A 14557-nucleotide genomic window follows, 5' to 3' on the forward strand; every position below is an offset into this window, starting at 1 on the left:
TAATCCTGGAGATGTGAAAGTGGCTAGGATTTTTGGTGTTAGATCAGGCATGTTTTTCCCCTCATAATCGTTTTGGCCATATCAGGATTATTAAATGTTTTTGTGCAGAACCTGCTGTACATCTCTCTCTCATGTGACTTCATACATTCTTTAGCCATCGAGAGCAAACAAAGACTGTGTAGAAGTTTGGGGCCTCTTTGTCTGATTCATGCACGGCACTCGGATCCAAATCCTTTGGAAGTTTAGGGAATTTCTTAATTCATTTCATCAGAATTTAAGGAGAGATCTCTTTAGAAAATCATAATAAAAAAAAGCCTTAAGAGACAAGGGAGATGGTCAGCTTTCATACATCAGGATCTTACCATGTGATAGACATTAAAGGCTTCCAGGCTGTACTGCAGGAGAATAAGGATCATGTAAGGAAATCTCTTTGTCCAGACTGATATTGAAGCCCTTATTTTGTCAAGCTGATAGAGTGTAGAGGACTGGGCTGCGAATGCAGGTAGAGCAAAGCTGAACACTTCATTTGTTTCTGATGTAGCTAGCTGATGTTCAGCATTCTTCCGGTTACACACCTGCTTCCAAAACGCTCCATGAAAAGAGGCCAAGTTTCACCAGATAGAGGAATTCTTCCCTGGAGTTCCTCAAAAGCCACTTGGACACAACCCTGGGCTGTGTGCCAGGGGAGCCTTCTTGAGTAGGGGGTTGGGATGGGTAATCTCCAGAGATGCCTTCTTGCCTCCACTGTTCTATGATTCTGTAATTAAGAGCTTAGAGGGAAGGGCAGAGGAGCACGTAGTAACTCTTCCTGTTCTTGTGTTTTGAAAAGTAGAGTTTTTCTGGCATTTCCATAAACTTTGTCTTACAGTGGTTGATTCTGGTGGTGGTGCATGAATGCTTATCTGTCGTTGCCCCCTGACAGTGAATGAGAACTGGCTTTGCACCTAATGCAAACATGAATTTAATGTAGGGCCATTATTTCACTCAACAATGAATTTGCAGATTGGACACAGAATTCCCAGCCTTGGTGGTGGAGTGAATGCCCTGTCTGATCCAGCAGCTCCTTGGCACTTCTCAGTGTTGTTAAGGGTTTATTTTTTACATACCAGAAGAAAAGCACTGTGAAATTGGCGCAGGACCAGGGATGAACAGAAATTAATTTGCACTCCTCTCGCCGTGCTGGATGGATGTGGGATCGGGTGGGGATTCCTGCCTGTAGGCGAAGGATAATACGAACAGCTTCCTGAGCTCCAGCTGCTGTGGACAAAGGACACAGAGCAGCAGAGATTCCTGGAGGGAGGAACTTTAAGATGGAGGAATTCTGAAGAATGCGAAGGACAACCTCTTAAAAAATTGTAGGTGGAGCAATTCCATCTCATCCAAGTGCTTTGTAAGCTTGAGATTGACTTTCCTACTTTGAAATAGCTGCTGCTGTGACACTTTCTTTTGTGCTTTTTAACGTTGACTGTGACCTCTGTGTGATTGCATAAATTGGCCCGAGTGCTCTGGAACAGTTATTAGGAGCCCCTTTCTTGTGTCGTTTCCTGAATTCCCACATTGTGGCGTGATGTGTGTGGAAACTGCTGGCTTCCTCCAGTGGCAGCCGTTCCTCCAGCCTGTGTGTGCTGGGATCCTGGCAGAGGGAGCTGCAGGAGGACAGGATTGTTAGAGAGAGAATCTGCATTTCGTGCATCTTTGTTCTTTTCCAGCTCCGATAAAGCTGTTATCTCCAACTGTGTGGGCTAAGCACGAGCAGCTAGTGCCCTGTAGAATAAACAGCAGCGAATGATTTGAGGTTAACGTGCCTCGGGCAAGGCTAGCTGCTCTTCAGTGCCTGAATGAAGCAATATTTTCATCTTCCAATGACTCTACCTTCTCTCTTTACTCCCCACTCTATTTTCTTGTGGTGTGTGGGAGGAAGGTAGGATGTGTGATTGAAGCATAGTTTATAACTCCTTAACTGACTGTAGCTGTGTAATTCCCTTACAAATCCACCCCAAGCATCTAGAAAATATGTGTTTCATTAATTTGTTCTGTCCTCTTTTTTTTTTCCTTTTTCTTTTTTGCAAACTCTAAGGTCATGTGATGTTAATGAGTTGTTTACATATGTTTCTGCGTTTATTCCGCCAGTGTTCCAGTGCATGGAAATCAATTACAGGGGAAAAGAATCAATGTTTATATATGGCTGCATTTCTGAAGTTTGACTTCCTGAACTTTTTTTCCAGATTCTTCTTTTAAACAGTAAGAGTTGTGAATGTTGGAAAGGAGTCATTTCCTTTGCGCAGCTGAAGGGTCAATGGCTGGACCAGGTTATCTTTTCTTGCACGAAGAGCCTGGATGAATTCAAGTCTGTAGGCCAAGTTTCACAGCACAGAGATTTGACATGTGGATGCTTTTGGCACGCTGAGTCCTTTGTAAATGGATCGCTAGGCCAAGCCTTACTGAGCAGGCGCTGCTTAATGGGCTCCGTATTTGCAGTCAGGTCTTAACATACCTGACCTGCTGTGGGTGCGCTGCGGCTGCTTCTCCATCCTCCTTTGGCTCCTTTCTGAAGCCATGTGGCTTCAGAAGGAGCCAGGCTGGGAGCTGCCACGTTGTGCCTGTCCTCCTGTGCCCACAGCTGGCAGTGACCTCAGCAGAAGGGTCCGGCTGTGCTGCGTGCACAGGCCAGGGGAGGCAGCAGTGCATGGCGAGGAAGGCAGGGTACCGTGGTTTGTACACAAACACGTCTGTGTTGAAGACCTAGCTTGTTATCTGGCTCTCGTTTAAGGCTGGGGATTTGCCTACGTTACAGCATCAGAGATGGTAAAGGTGCTCACCCCGTTTCAAAACCGGGGCTTTGGCAGTCAGCAGCAGGAGTTGGTGTCTGGTGTCGTGAGAGCAGCGCTGCCCTTTGGCACGAGGTCCTCCTAAGCAGGGAGGCTGCATCTCCCTGATGCAGCTGAAATGCTGATCCTCACAGCCACCTGGGGCCCTTTTACCCCTTTGGGAGGAGGTGGGCACAAGGGAGGCCGGCTCATGTGTGTAAAGCCACGCTGTGTTCTAAGCTGAAATCCTCCAGGAGCCTTCAGTGAAAATCACCTCTGTGCGGTTACTCCTACGGAGGAAAACGGGGAGGGCTCACAGCCACCCTCGGGTTCGGCCGTGTCGGGCTGGTAGGGGGCCGCGGACGCTCAGAGCGAAACAACGCGTGATGGATGTTTTCGTTTTAAGCGGAATGCGATCCGGGGGGAACTCCTTTAATATCCCGCCTCTACGCGGTTGGCCACGTATGCTGGCCGCACTTTCCACTATCTCCAGCGTCCGAGCAGCAGAGCGCGGGGCGGGGCGGGCCGTGCTTCTTGCCCGCCCTGCCGGAGTGCCGCCCGCGGGGCGCTCCGCGCACTGAGAGGCGGGAGAGGCGCGGAGCGGAGCTGTGTGCGAGCACCGCGGGACGCCTCTGCCCTGCCCCGCCCTGCCTCGCCGCGCTCGGCCGGCTCAGGTAACCGCGGGACGAGGCGCGGAGCGGAGGGAGCCCGGCTGTCTGCCCCAGCCGCGATGCTGCGGGCCCCCGCTCCCCGCTGACGGCGCGGCCCGGGACGCGGGGCTGTCCTGCTCGCTCGTTCCGCCGTTCTCGAGGCGCCGAGGGCTGTGCGCGCGGCCCGGCTGGCTGCGTCGGAGCGCTGCCCTCCGTCCCGGTCGCCCGTCTGTGAGCGCGTTCGTTTCCAATAAAAAGAAAAATCCAGCCGCGGATCCGCCTCCCACCGCGTTCCAAGCCCCTGCGGAACCCGGTACATTTGTGCCGCTAACATAGTTTGCTTCCCTCTTCGGTTTTATTGACGCTGAGGATGAAGAAGGATTTGCAGGCAAAAGCGCCTTGAAGCCAACATCATTTGGAGAGAGCCCTGCAGCTCACCCTTTGGGTCTCGAATTCCACCCTTTGCCCCTGCTGAATCCGCTGCTCTGCCCTTTACTCTCCAGGGTAAAAAACCAAACAACAACAAAAACCCGAGGAAAAGAATACCTTTGGCAGCAGGGCAGCTTTGTGTGGCCACCCCAGCGAGCTCCAAGTGTCCAGTTTCTGAAAAGAAGAAAATCCTTTTGTCTTCAGCAGATCAGTAGGTAAGAGACTCTCTCATGGCACAGAGATGCAGCCAGAGCTGAGAGACAGGCCGGCTCTGTGGGCTTTTGGCAGTTGTTTCTCTCCTGCAAAGACTGCTCTTCATCTTGCAAACCGACGCATAAAATACGCTTACCGTTTCACCGCTGTCACTAAATATTAACTAAAATTAATAGTTGTGTGCTTGTGTGTACTTGGAGAAGCAAAATTTTTTGGAAAGCACTGAAGTGGGTCTGTGTCAGCCACATTTCTTGTGGCTTTCTTTTCAGAAAGCAATCACTGTTGTTGTGCTTGTTGTAATCCACGTGTCCAGGCTGTCGTTGCTTGTGGTGCTCTGCAGAGAATCGTGTACGTTGATCTATGCATGCATGTGAGTAGGGCTGCTGCCATCAGTTGGAATGTCTCATTCCATGCTGGAGTTTGTTTTCCTTTAAGTGCCTTAATCCTTGTGTCACAAGGTGTGGAAGTGTTGAGCCTGTAATTAAGGTGTATTCACGTCTTATCAGCCTATTGGATGTGGCTGGTAACAAGCTTGGCAGTGTACAGAGTTGAACATGAAGATATTTTCTTTGTTTTTTGTGTTTTTCAAGTAAGGCTGAAAGTGCAGCAGGGACATGTGCACATAATAACTGGAAGGAGGCCCAATCTGTGCAGGGAAACATGTTTTTGAGCATACTTCTTTCTCTAGGGGCCAAGTGCTGGATGTGTGCTGTTTTACAAGTGGAAATACTGCTGTAAGTTTCTGATCCTTCTTTCTCCCCCAGCTCTGTCTTTGTCCCCGCTTCCCTAGGCCAGAGTTCCATTGCTGCTGGGCTTTTGTGCAAGGGAAGAACCTGTGGAATTCACGTGGCTCATGGTCGGACTCCTCCTTTGCAGGGAGGATTGTATTGTTCCCCGTGGACGCAGCATCCCCCAGCAGGAGGATCTGGCTGTTTATATAGTGAAACCAGCCTTGACATCATGCTCTTCCCCACTGCGTGGGTTGTTCCTGCCGATGATACAGGAAATGCTAAAGATCGGTCTGCTCTGCTCCCTGTTCCTCTTTTTTTTTTTTTTTTTTCTCCTGTTCCTCTCCTCCTTAGGAATGTAGGTGGGAAAAGAGAGTGGAAAAGGTGTGCTGTTCTCCTTACGAGGGAGGGCAGAAGCTGACAGACCCTCAGAGCTGAGGTGTAAGAGCTTGCCTGGGGCAGGTGTCCAACCCAGCTCCATCAGAGGACAGGACACAGGTTTTGGCTGCTGTCTCACTGTTTTCCACCACCATGACTTCTTCTGATGACCAGGTCTCTCTACCAAACCACAGGTGGGATCACAAGAACTATTTTCTCAAGCTTATGCTGCGGCTGCATTAGTGATGGCAACACTGCGTTGGTTGTTCAGGACTAGAAAAAAAAGGAACCTTACCGCTGAGCCCATGACCCTTTTAAATCTTTGGGTCATATTTGGACCAGGGCTCTCTCATTGACTGCTGCTTCTAGCAGTGGGTTGGTTCATGGCTAGCCCTTAAAAAACTAGTCCTGTGGTAGAAGTCAGGGTTGGGGGTTTATCCAGAGTGCTTGATCTCCCTCTTTTTCTCCAAGACTCTTAGTTGCAACGGAACCTGTATCCTTAAAACATTAATGGGAACCTCAAACACAATGCGGAATGGTTTCTTTTTGCTGTTCTTGAACAAAGGAAAGGATTCCCATGTGGACAGAAGGAGGAGCCTGGTCTCCCTGAACTCGCTGTTACTGCACTATGAGCAGGCAGCGAAGGCCATTCAGTGGGGCTGTGGGTTCCTTTGGCAGTGCCAAGACCTCATCATTTTGGTAGTGTTTGCACGAAGCATATTTGAGTTGTGGTGGCTGATTAATGTACTGATACCGTGGTCTTTATTCTACCTGCTTGTGGTGATGCGCGACATCGGATTGTGCCATAAACTTTGAGGAATCAGAGTATTGCTCTTTTGCAAAGCATATTTGAGTGACTCTGGACTAACCCGTGGCCTGCTTTGCACTGCAGAGCGCCGCAGATGCACCACAAGGTTTTCATACGCCTGTAATACGAATGTATAAAAATTCTCTCCGGTCTGTAATGCAGCTCAAAGGGCAGCTGATTTAGATGTGCTTGAGTGTTAAGGTCAGGAGATCACATTCCACAGGTTACTAGATGAAAGTGCTTGAAGAGGGTATAGCATAAATATTTGATTCATATAGGAGGGATTGGTGCAAATCCTTTTGTTCCTTCTCCAAAGATATTCTGTAGGCAAGGCCCTGGTAGGGGAAAAAAGAACTGACAAAAGCGTGCAACTTCTTTGTGCTGGAGGAAGTAGGACGGAAACATAGTGCATTGTTGAATTCCACAAAAATTCTTCTCTTGGGATACTCCATCTTCAGTTACAGCTAAGAGAACTAATGTTTTTAAATGTGAAATGACTCATAATGCATGAGCTCTTGAAGTTGGGTTTAACACTGTATGCAAACATTGCCAGCTGGTGGGGATCTTTCTGGATAAATAAGAGCTACATTTGTCCAAGAAGACTTGAATGATATATTTCAGATGTCCTGATTAGCATAAGCCATTCACTTTGTAAAAGTACAACAAGAATCTCAGAAGTGTAGATAACTTAATAGTCCTCTTGTTCTCTTTCTCCTGTGCACCAGCAGTCTGACTGCTCTTTTGGTTTATTTAGAAGTGAGGTTGCATTGCCTTACTGCTGTGTTTTCCGAACCCTGACAATGAAATTGAGAATCTGCAATCCCTATGTTCTCCAAACACAAGCCTTTCTCCCTCTTTTATCTTTTATCTTTTTTTTTTTTTTTTAACTTCCAGTTGAGTGTAATGTGGGTTGTTTGGTTTTGGTAATTTTTTGTTGTTGTTGGAAAAACATGCACTATTTAACTCTGTGCAGCATTCAGCACATGATGTCTTGGCCCCTGGTTCAGGCTCACTGTCACTATAATGAAGTAAAATTTCAGCTCATTAAAGGCTTTCTTTTATTAGCGCAGAGCAAAATCTGGCATAGGTTTTGGTTGTTGCCATATCAATGTATATACAGAAATAAGTCTTTAATTCTAATAATTAATAAGTCTTGAATTATCAACAGCCCAAGTACATGTTAATGTAAAATACTTCTAGCTGTGAATAGGTCTGTCTGTTCATATCTCTCCGGGGCACAGCTCTGGATTGCAGTTCTTGCTTCATTCATACTGACAGCTCTTGAAGAGCTGCAGAGCTGTAACCCAATGGAAAGAAGAAGCCCAATGTAAGAAAGTTCTTATGTGTTAAGGTTTTGTATTAAACTAACTAAAGCCTGGTTCCAAACACCTGTAAATTATGAGATTCTGTGTGCAGGGTAGAACAGGGTGTGTTAGGCTCTGTTCTGAATTAGAAAACTCTGACCTCGTTCTTGGCAAAAGATTCTTGGATTATTAGACGTTCCCACATTGGAGTGAAGTGTAAATGCTTTCAGAATAAAGTAAGATGCCTGTTTTCCCCCATCCAACTTTTGTTGGACGTTCCCATATTTCAGGGTATTTTCAGACACTTGTGAAGAGGCTTTCTGAAAGGTTTCCTAACGGAAGCTTCCTAACAGATTTCTTTCCTTGCTATTGTGGACGATATAGTGGGAGTGGAATGTCCTTACTTGCCAATGTTTGCTGCTAGGTATCCCCCCTCCATGGAGACCAGAAGTTTAGAATAGTGTGAGAACAGCCATTCTTGATGATTGGCAAAGAGGCTGAAGGCTCTCTTTCTCCTCTTCTTTGCCCTGAAAAACAAGGGAGAGCTTGGATCTCTTGGTTTTTCAGAGAAGTGTTCCAAATTGCCCATTGCCGGGGCTGTAAAGTTACAGGAAGCAGTAGAGGATTTGTCAGAATGATTTAGTCCATTGTGCTGAATCTGGGCCACAGGCAATTTCTGTGAGCTTGTTTTCTGCTGGCTGGGATTCTTTGCTTCTCTTGCTTTCCGACGTGCAGTTGCTTTTTTGATCAGACTTCTGCCTTCCTCGTATGTATGATCTTCTCTCTGTGTGTACCCATATATGTCATCTTCGTGTCATGGGCTCTAAGTCATGATCTTTCTGAACAAATAGGCTCACAGCTGCCCTGTGATCCCAGGCTGGCTGCAGGAGCTTCACAGTTGTTAACCTGTTAGACAGGAAGGAGCACGTTCCCAACCGGCTCTGGAACGCAGCGCTGGCCGCAGGAAGTCGCACCGCGGCCTCTGTGTCATGGTCCTATCAACTGCTCTGTGTAAGCATTTGGTTTGCGCTTTAAGGAGATCTGATGCTGAGACTGTATCCATGTGAAAATGTTGCACTGTTGGGTAGGAGAACTCTCGAGTCAGCAGATATCCAAATCTTGCATGTTGCTTGGCTCTCCTGAGTAGTTCTGAAATGTAGTCTTCAAGAAAAACATCTCAGCAACTTTGGAGAATAATAGTGTGAAGGAGGCCCGAGGAGCAAATCATTTTCAAGTATGCAGCATAGCATTTGTCTTGCTTACTATGCCTGTAGGTGAGAGGAGTTTTTCACGAGTACTGCAATTTGCATTTACCTAGATACTCAAATTTAATTTTTAAGTAATGATATATTTGAAACTTGCCTGTGTGAATCTGTATGTAAATGGCCATTCAGGGCAAACCAGGCACCTGATTTAAGTGAGAGATGGGTTCATACTGATGAGTTGGTGAGCAAATAGGAATAGGTGAATGAAAAGAAGGTTCTGCACAAAGCAGAAAACAAAGAACAAAATGAAAAGACCCATGGAAGCAGAATTCTCAGGGCTTCAATATCCTGTAGTTGAGTCACAGCAGTGTGAGCACATAGCTTAAGCAAAGGAAGAACTTATGTTGCAGGTTTGTGCAACACCTCAGGATCACAGGTTGTGGTTGTCATTTGTAGCAGTTGTCATGATTGGTTGTGAGCAGCTCCTCTACTGCTGGCGCTGAAGAACCGAGGGCTCTCTTCCTTCAAAGAGCTGAATCTTCCTGTGCTGTGCTGACACACCACCTGCACTCTTGGTCCTGTGGAATAAATGGATAATGCCTATCATACCTATTGCTGCTTTTACTCTTTTGTTGTCTCATAGAGTGACTTGTTGAGGTTGGTTGTCGAAGCATAAAATAGCCTTTTCTTCTTCAAAACATGTATTTGAAAACCTCTTTGGGAGGTTTTGCAGGTCTTTGGTCTTTTTCCTTGAAAACTACTTTTGGAGTGTATCATGTTCATCACTGTTGGTTAGCAGATGGAAATGGGGCTCACTGATATAATAAAACTGGCTGGTATTTGTGTCAGTATAATGCTCGTAACGTCTGATTGTAGACTAAGATATTGCTGAGCAGTTCTCTTATATGAATGCCTATGAAATAAGCCAATTTGAGCTTTTGATTAATTAGATTTTGTAGCATCCTTTCTGTGCTAGAGTTGCATTGCAGCAATTCTCATTTGCTTTAAAATGCTTTATGTCTCTATGCAGCTTATTTCTAAGTAGATTAGTTAACCTTTTTAACCTTTTAGGATTATTCTTTGCGACTCTCAGAGAAAGTAATTGCATATTTCAGTGGCTCCTTTCACTTCAGGGTTTGGTGGACTTCTCTTCGTCTGCTCATCTGGGCAGTTCTGTGGCCAGCTGGAGCAAATGGTGCTGCTTCATACTAGGGCTGGCCTGTCTGCTGTGGGCTGGGGAGAACAGAGTGGGAAAGCTTCCCTTGGTTTGCTAATTGTTTTATTTTTTATTTTTTTTAAGAACCAAAACTGAAACGTCTTCCATATTTTTGGAGACAGAACATGAAAGCAATGTCAGATAGCCTGTAGCAGTGCCCGAGGAACTGGTCGTCTGTAGTTCACTGAAGTAGTCACAAGTGAATGCTTCTTGTTTCTGTGTACAATTTGTATTAGGTAAAAATGACTTTGAAACTCTTTTTTACTACAGAATAATAAAGATTTAAGAGACTGCGAGCAGTTGCGTAGTCCTCTCCACCTTTGGGTAAGTCAAGGGGACCTTGGAGAGCAGGAGGAAAAGCACTCCAAAGGTGCATGAAAATACCAGCCCTTTGCCATTGCTGCGTTAGGATGGGAATGGAGCACTTGGATCCTGTTTAAAAAAAAAAAAAAAAATGAAATAAAAATCTTGACATCCACGGTGTGCTATGAGCTCCTAATGCTGCCCCACTGCAACTGGAACGTGTACGTGCCTTTCACTAGAGGAATATTGCATAGCTCTAATTTCCTTTTTCTGCAGCCACCAGGAATACTTTGCAAGTGCTTCTTCTCCAGCTGTAGATAATATTCAGAGTTCCCTGCACAGGTTCTAGGATGTCCACGTCCTCAACATTTAGGCAGAATCTGTACTTAAAACATTTGCTGCTTCAGTCATTATGAAAAATCCTTCTAGTAGTGATGAAGTTTATATTAGCAAGGACGTTTTGCTGAGTAATGTACCTCAACACCATTATTTCTCATCATAGCTGCATCTGCTTTAGAGTGGTTGCTGGAATAGTTACATAGAAAAAAACCAATTCCTGAGTGACGTAGCTGGGGCAGCAAAACCATCCGTGTAGGCCGGGGCTGAGCCAATCGCACTGTGCTAAGGTGAGCTTCATAATATCTGCCTCCCAGTGTGGTGGTGAGGCTTAATTAATCATCCTACAAGTAATTAAAGATTTTTACAAGGTGCGCATGAGAAACCCAAGTGGTTATGATAAAAGAACAACACCCAAACCACTTCTGTGACACCTTTACTTTCTAAAAATGTGGTGGTCTGGATGGTTGGGTTTTGCTTGAACGACAAAAAAAAGGCAGTTCATCTTCTATCCGCTGAGGTCACAGAATGGGCTCCACAGTCCTGGCTCATCCTGGCATTGCAGCAGGGCTTGCACCCTTCCTGCAGCATCCCAGAGCAGCGTTGCCAGCTTGGTCAGGTGAGCAGCAGCTGGGATGTGGGCTGAGGTTTCGCTGTTTTTCTTTAGTAAGAAAAGAAAAATAGACAACCCTTGGAAAAACGATTGCTTTCCTTGCTCTCTGACTATTCCCACTGAATTCTTTAGAACTGCTTTGTAAAATGAGAAGAGTTTCTCCTTTTAAAAAAGGGCTTAACATAGTTTAAATTGTAGTGCTTGAAAAAGCCAGCAAATTCCATGCTAGCGTTAGGCATGCTGATTTCTTCCCTACACCCTTCTCTGCCTGCAAGTTTTATTTGTATCAACTCTTGACACAAATTTTCAGATGTCACAACTGGCATCTGAGGGAAAACAGCCTTAAAGTAGCATCAAAGGGCTACAGCTGTTCCAGGAGTGTTTTCCTCCTGTTTTCAGGGCTTAAGCTTTTGGGTTTGATTTTTGCCTTCATTTTTGATGCAGATGCTGATTGTAATTTATTTTTTTTTTTAATCTCGGCAGCAATTAACGCAGCCTGATCCTATCGGCAGGGACAAATGATGCGCTGTCAACATTTTGCTCACTTCTGATAATGCACATGAAACTGGTTTGCATGTTTGAAGATTACATTTTACTCTCACATGGTTTCCATTATCTGCGAGCCCTGAGGAGAGGCCTGGACTAAATCAGTGAAGGAATGGAGAAACCACACAATGCAATGAAAACGGTGCGGGGCATTCTTGGGATAGCTGTGGGACAGGGGCTGCTGACGACAGAAGCAGGGCACTGCCTTAGTGCTGGCAGCAGAAAGAAGCAGAGCATTCTACAAAGACAAAACAAAGCTCTATGCTGAATTAAAATTGTGGCTTGGGTTTATGACAAATCCTAAATTCGACAAGGATAATTACTGGAAATCTGTGAAGTTTGAAGCAGATGAATGTTGTGCAGTGTGCGCTGGGAGGCAGATCTCTGAAACAAGACCTGGTGTGACTAAAGCGGTGTAAGCTCGATGGTTTTATTGAGATGACATCTAAAAGGTGAGATCTTGGCCTTTATGAAGCTAGCAGCAGAGCTCCTGCTGCCTCTTTTGGAGCTGGTGTTTCATGAAATATGCAGAAATGGCAGTACGTGCTGCTGAAGGGCCGTCTGCACTGATGTGTCAATATGCCTGGTAGTGCTGCATAGCAGTTTAAATAAGGGAATGGTATGGTATTCACTCAGAAATATTCCCAGTACGGACAGCTGGATGAATGTACCTAGACTGGTTTTTCTGTTAGAGCAGTGTATTCAGAAAAAGCGTCTCTCTGAGTTTCACTTTCAAAATTTTATTGAGCTTTCTGAAGTTCCATAATGTTCTTATCAAAATGCCTCAAGTCATGAAGCACTCCTATTTATACCAGCTTCTGTGAGTCCTTCTTCTTTTTTCTTTTTTTCTAATGCCAAGCCTAAATTATGTCAGTTAAGATTATAGGTACCTCTTTGTGAAGAAATTGATACTTTCCAGTGAGAGAGAAGTAATTCTAAGGCCTTTTGAGTTTTTCCATGGTGCTGTTATTTAGAGGGGCTTTTCCTGTGTTGGTGTTCTGACTTCTTTCCAAGTCCAAATGACTTGCTGCTTTTCTTTAAAGCCTGCCAGGCTTCCTTGCACTGTTCTGTGGCCGAGGCCCGGTCCCACAAGCACTGGAGGGGAACGGGTGGTGGCTCGGGCAAGGCAGGGCCAAGGTGGGCTCCGAGTCATTAGAGCTGGGACCAGTGCTTGGGTGTTCTGGTGGCTCTCACTATCATTGCCAGATGAGCTAATTTAAAGGGTATGTGCATTATTTGCACCCCTCCGGGTGACGTTGTTCTTGTTTTTAGTTAAAAGAAGGAAGTTTTTCTTGTTTGCCCAGTGACTCTGTCCCTCTGGTATGAAGATGAGTAATGCTGGCTCTGCTCCATGCACCTGCTCAGTGCCACCCTCCAAGATCACCTGAGACACAGTCAGCAGATCCAGGCAAGCAGGGATGGGATGCTTGAGTGAAAGCTGTGGAAGTGCTTATGGCTGGAGCCTAAAGCTTCTTTTGGCTTGGAGCAGGTACTGAGGCACTATCAGAGCTGTGGCATTTGTTGTGTGCTGCTTCATGCATTTGGGTATTGGCCTTGGGAACATTTATTCTTAGAGACTATCTCAGTCTGTGTGCTCTCCCTTCCTCCTACTTGGGTAGGGCTGCAATGAAATGGAGAGCATGCAGTGATAGTCTGGTCTAATTTTTGGACCCCACCCTTATGAGACCTGTGCTCCTAACCATTCAAAGGGAGTGTGTGTGCAGAAGAGCTGTGTTTCCAGTGGTCTTACAGGCATTGTGAATTTTGCAGTATGAAGCAATCTGCGTGCTGAGTTTTGCATAGGCTGTGTAGTGAGGGCATATTCCTGTTAAACAATGAGTGGCTTAGCGTGTGAGCTGCTCTCTGCTATTGCTCGAGGACTTTACAGGCTGTTCTTTCCATGCCATCTCTGGTTTGTGTTCCCTTTCTCTATTACAGCATGCAGGTATGTTTGGAGATAACTCTGTACCTAAAAAAACAACTTAGGACTCATCTAACTGATAAGCATCCCATCACCTGTTGGCAGCCAGGCTTAGTATTACATGTATGTGCTTTGTGAAACACAGAATTACTTAGCAAAACCTTTGGGCCCCTTAGAAACTTTCTGTCTGAAGAAGCTATGTTTGCTGAGTGCTCGAGTTTGAAATCTGACTGTCACTGGATTGTTCTGTCTGTATATGACTGACGCAGAGTTTGGTAGTAAAACTGAAAGTGCTTAACTGTACTATAGAGCTTTTGAGGTGATGAACCTGTTTCTATCCCACCTGATGCGTAAGCTAATTAGCTTCTTGGCTAAGCAGTCACTCCAGGCAAGTGTATACAGGCTGCCCTCACAGGGACTCTTGCATTCCTCCGTGTTTCACAAGCTAGAGATGCTTCTCTTTGCTTGTGAGGTTATTATTGCTCCATGCAGGTTAATTGTGCTATAGCATTATAGCCACTCATCAAGCAGTGGTGAGTACCTCACTTGTCTAAGCTTGTTTATTTTTGTAATGCTGAAAAATATTTGCATGCTGTACAGAAATGTGCTGCTTTGGTTCCTGACAGCCTGGCAGCATTATCTTTTTAAAATCTTCATTAATTTCTCTTCCTTATGATGGTCTGGCACGGTTCCTGTGCACAACTGCATGATGTTTCACACAGAAGCTTTGGTTACTACACTTTTACACAATGCCCTGCAAAAACCGGCCTTTTCTTTGTTAAATAGCACCTGTTAAGCTCTCCTTTATGCTCATTCTCGGCCTCAGCATGGCTTCGTCCAACACTTTGCAGTTCTTGTGTTAGTTCAACCAGTTCTGGGCTTGGAAACACGCAGATACAAATAGACCAGGGGTAATTTCAGGAGTAGGGATTGGGGCAGAATGGTAGGATTATCAGCCATGAGGTATGACGCACAGGAGCAAACTGCCAAGTCTTTTCAGCCTGGGAACTCTACACCGCGGTGGCTCCTTAAAGCAGAATTGTTTGAAAACTGAATGTTCCACTTGGAAAGCAAAGTATTGCTAGGCTGTGTGGTTATGA

General features: G+C 45.6%; 1 protein-coding gene across 2 annotated transcripts in view; it reads left to right on the plus strand.

Annotated features, from left to right (window-relative positions):
* The window catches only part of AMOT (angiomotin), a 57211-nt gene that overhangs the window by 6483 nt on the left and 36171 nt on the right, over nucleotides 1–14557 (plus strand). The window contains exon 1 of one of the 2 annotated variants that reach the window (XM_042876414.1): nucleotides 3658–4101. The exons of the other annotated variant lie outside the window; for it this stretch is intronic. The gene's annotated coding sequence lies outside the window, so the exon portion shown is untranslated. Of the gene's footprint in view, nucleotides 1–3657; nucleotides 4102–14557 lie in introns of those variants that run through there. 2 annotated transcript variants of the gene reach the window in all.

This window comes from Lagopus leucura, unplaced genomic scaffold (assembly GCF_019238085.1).
Source record: "Lagopus leucura isolate 7727_CA_CO unplaced genomic scaffold, USGS_WTPT01 Super-Scaffold_100016, whole genome shotgun sequence".
NCBI lineage: Eukaryota > Metazoa > Chordata > Aves > Galliformes > Phasianidae > Lagopus > Lagopus leucura.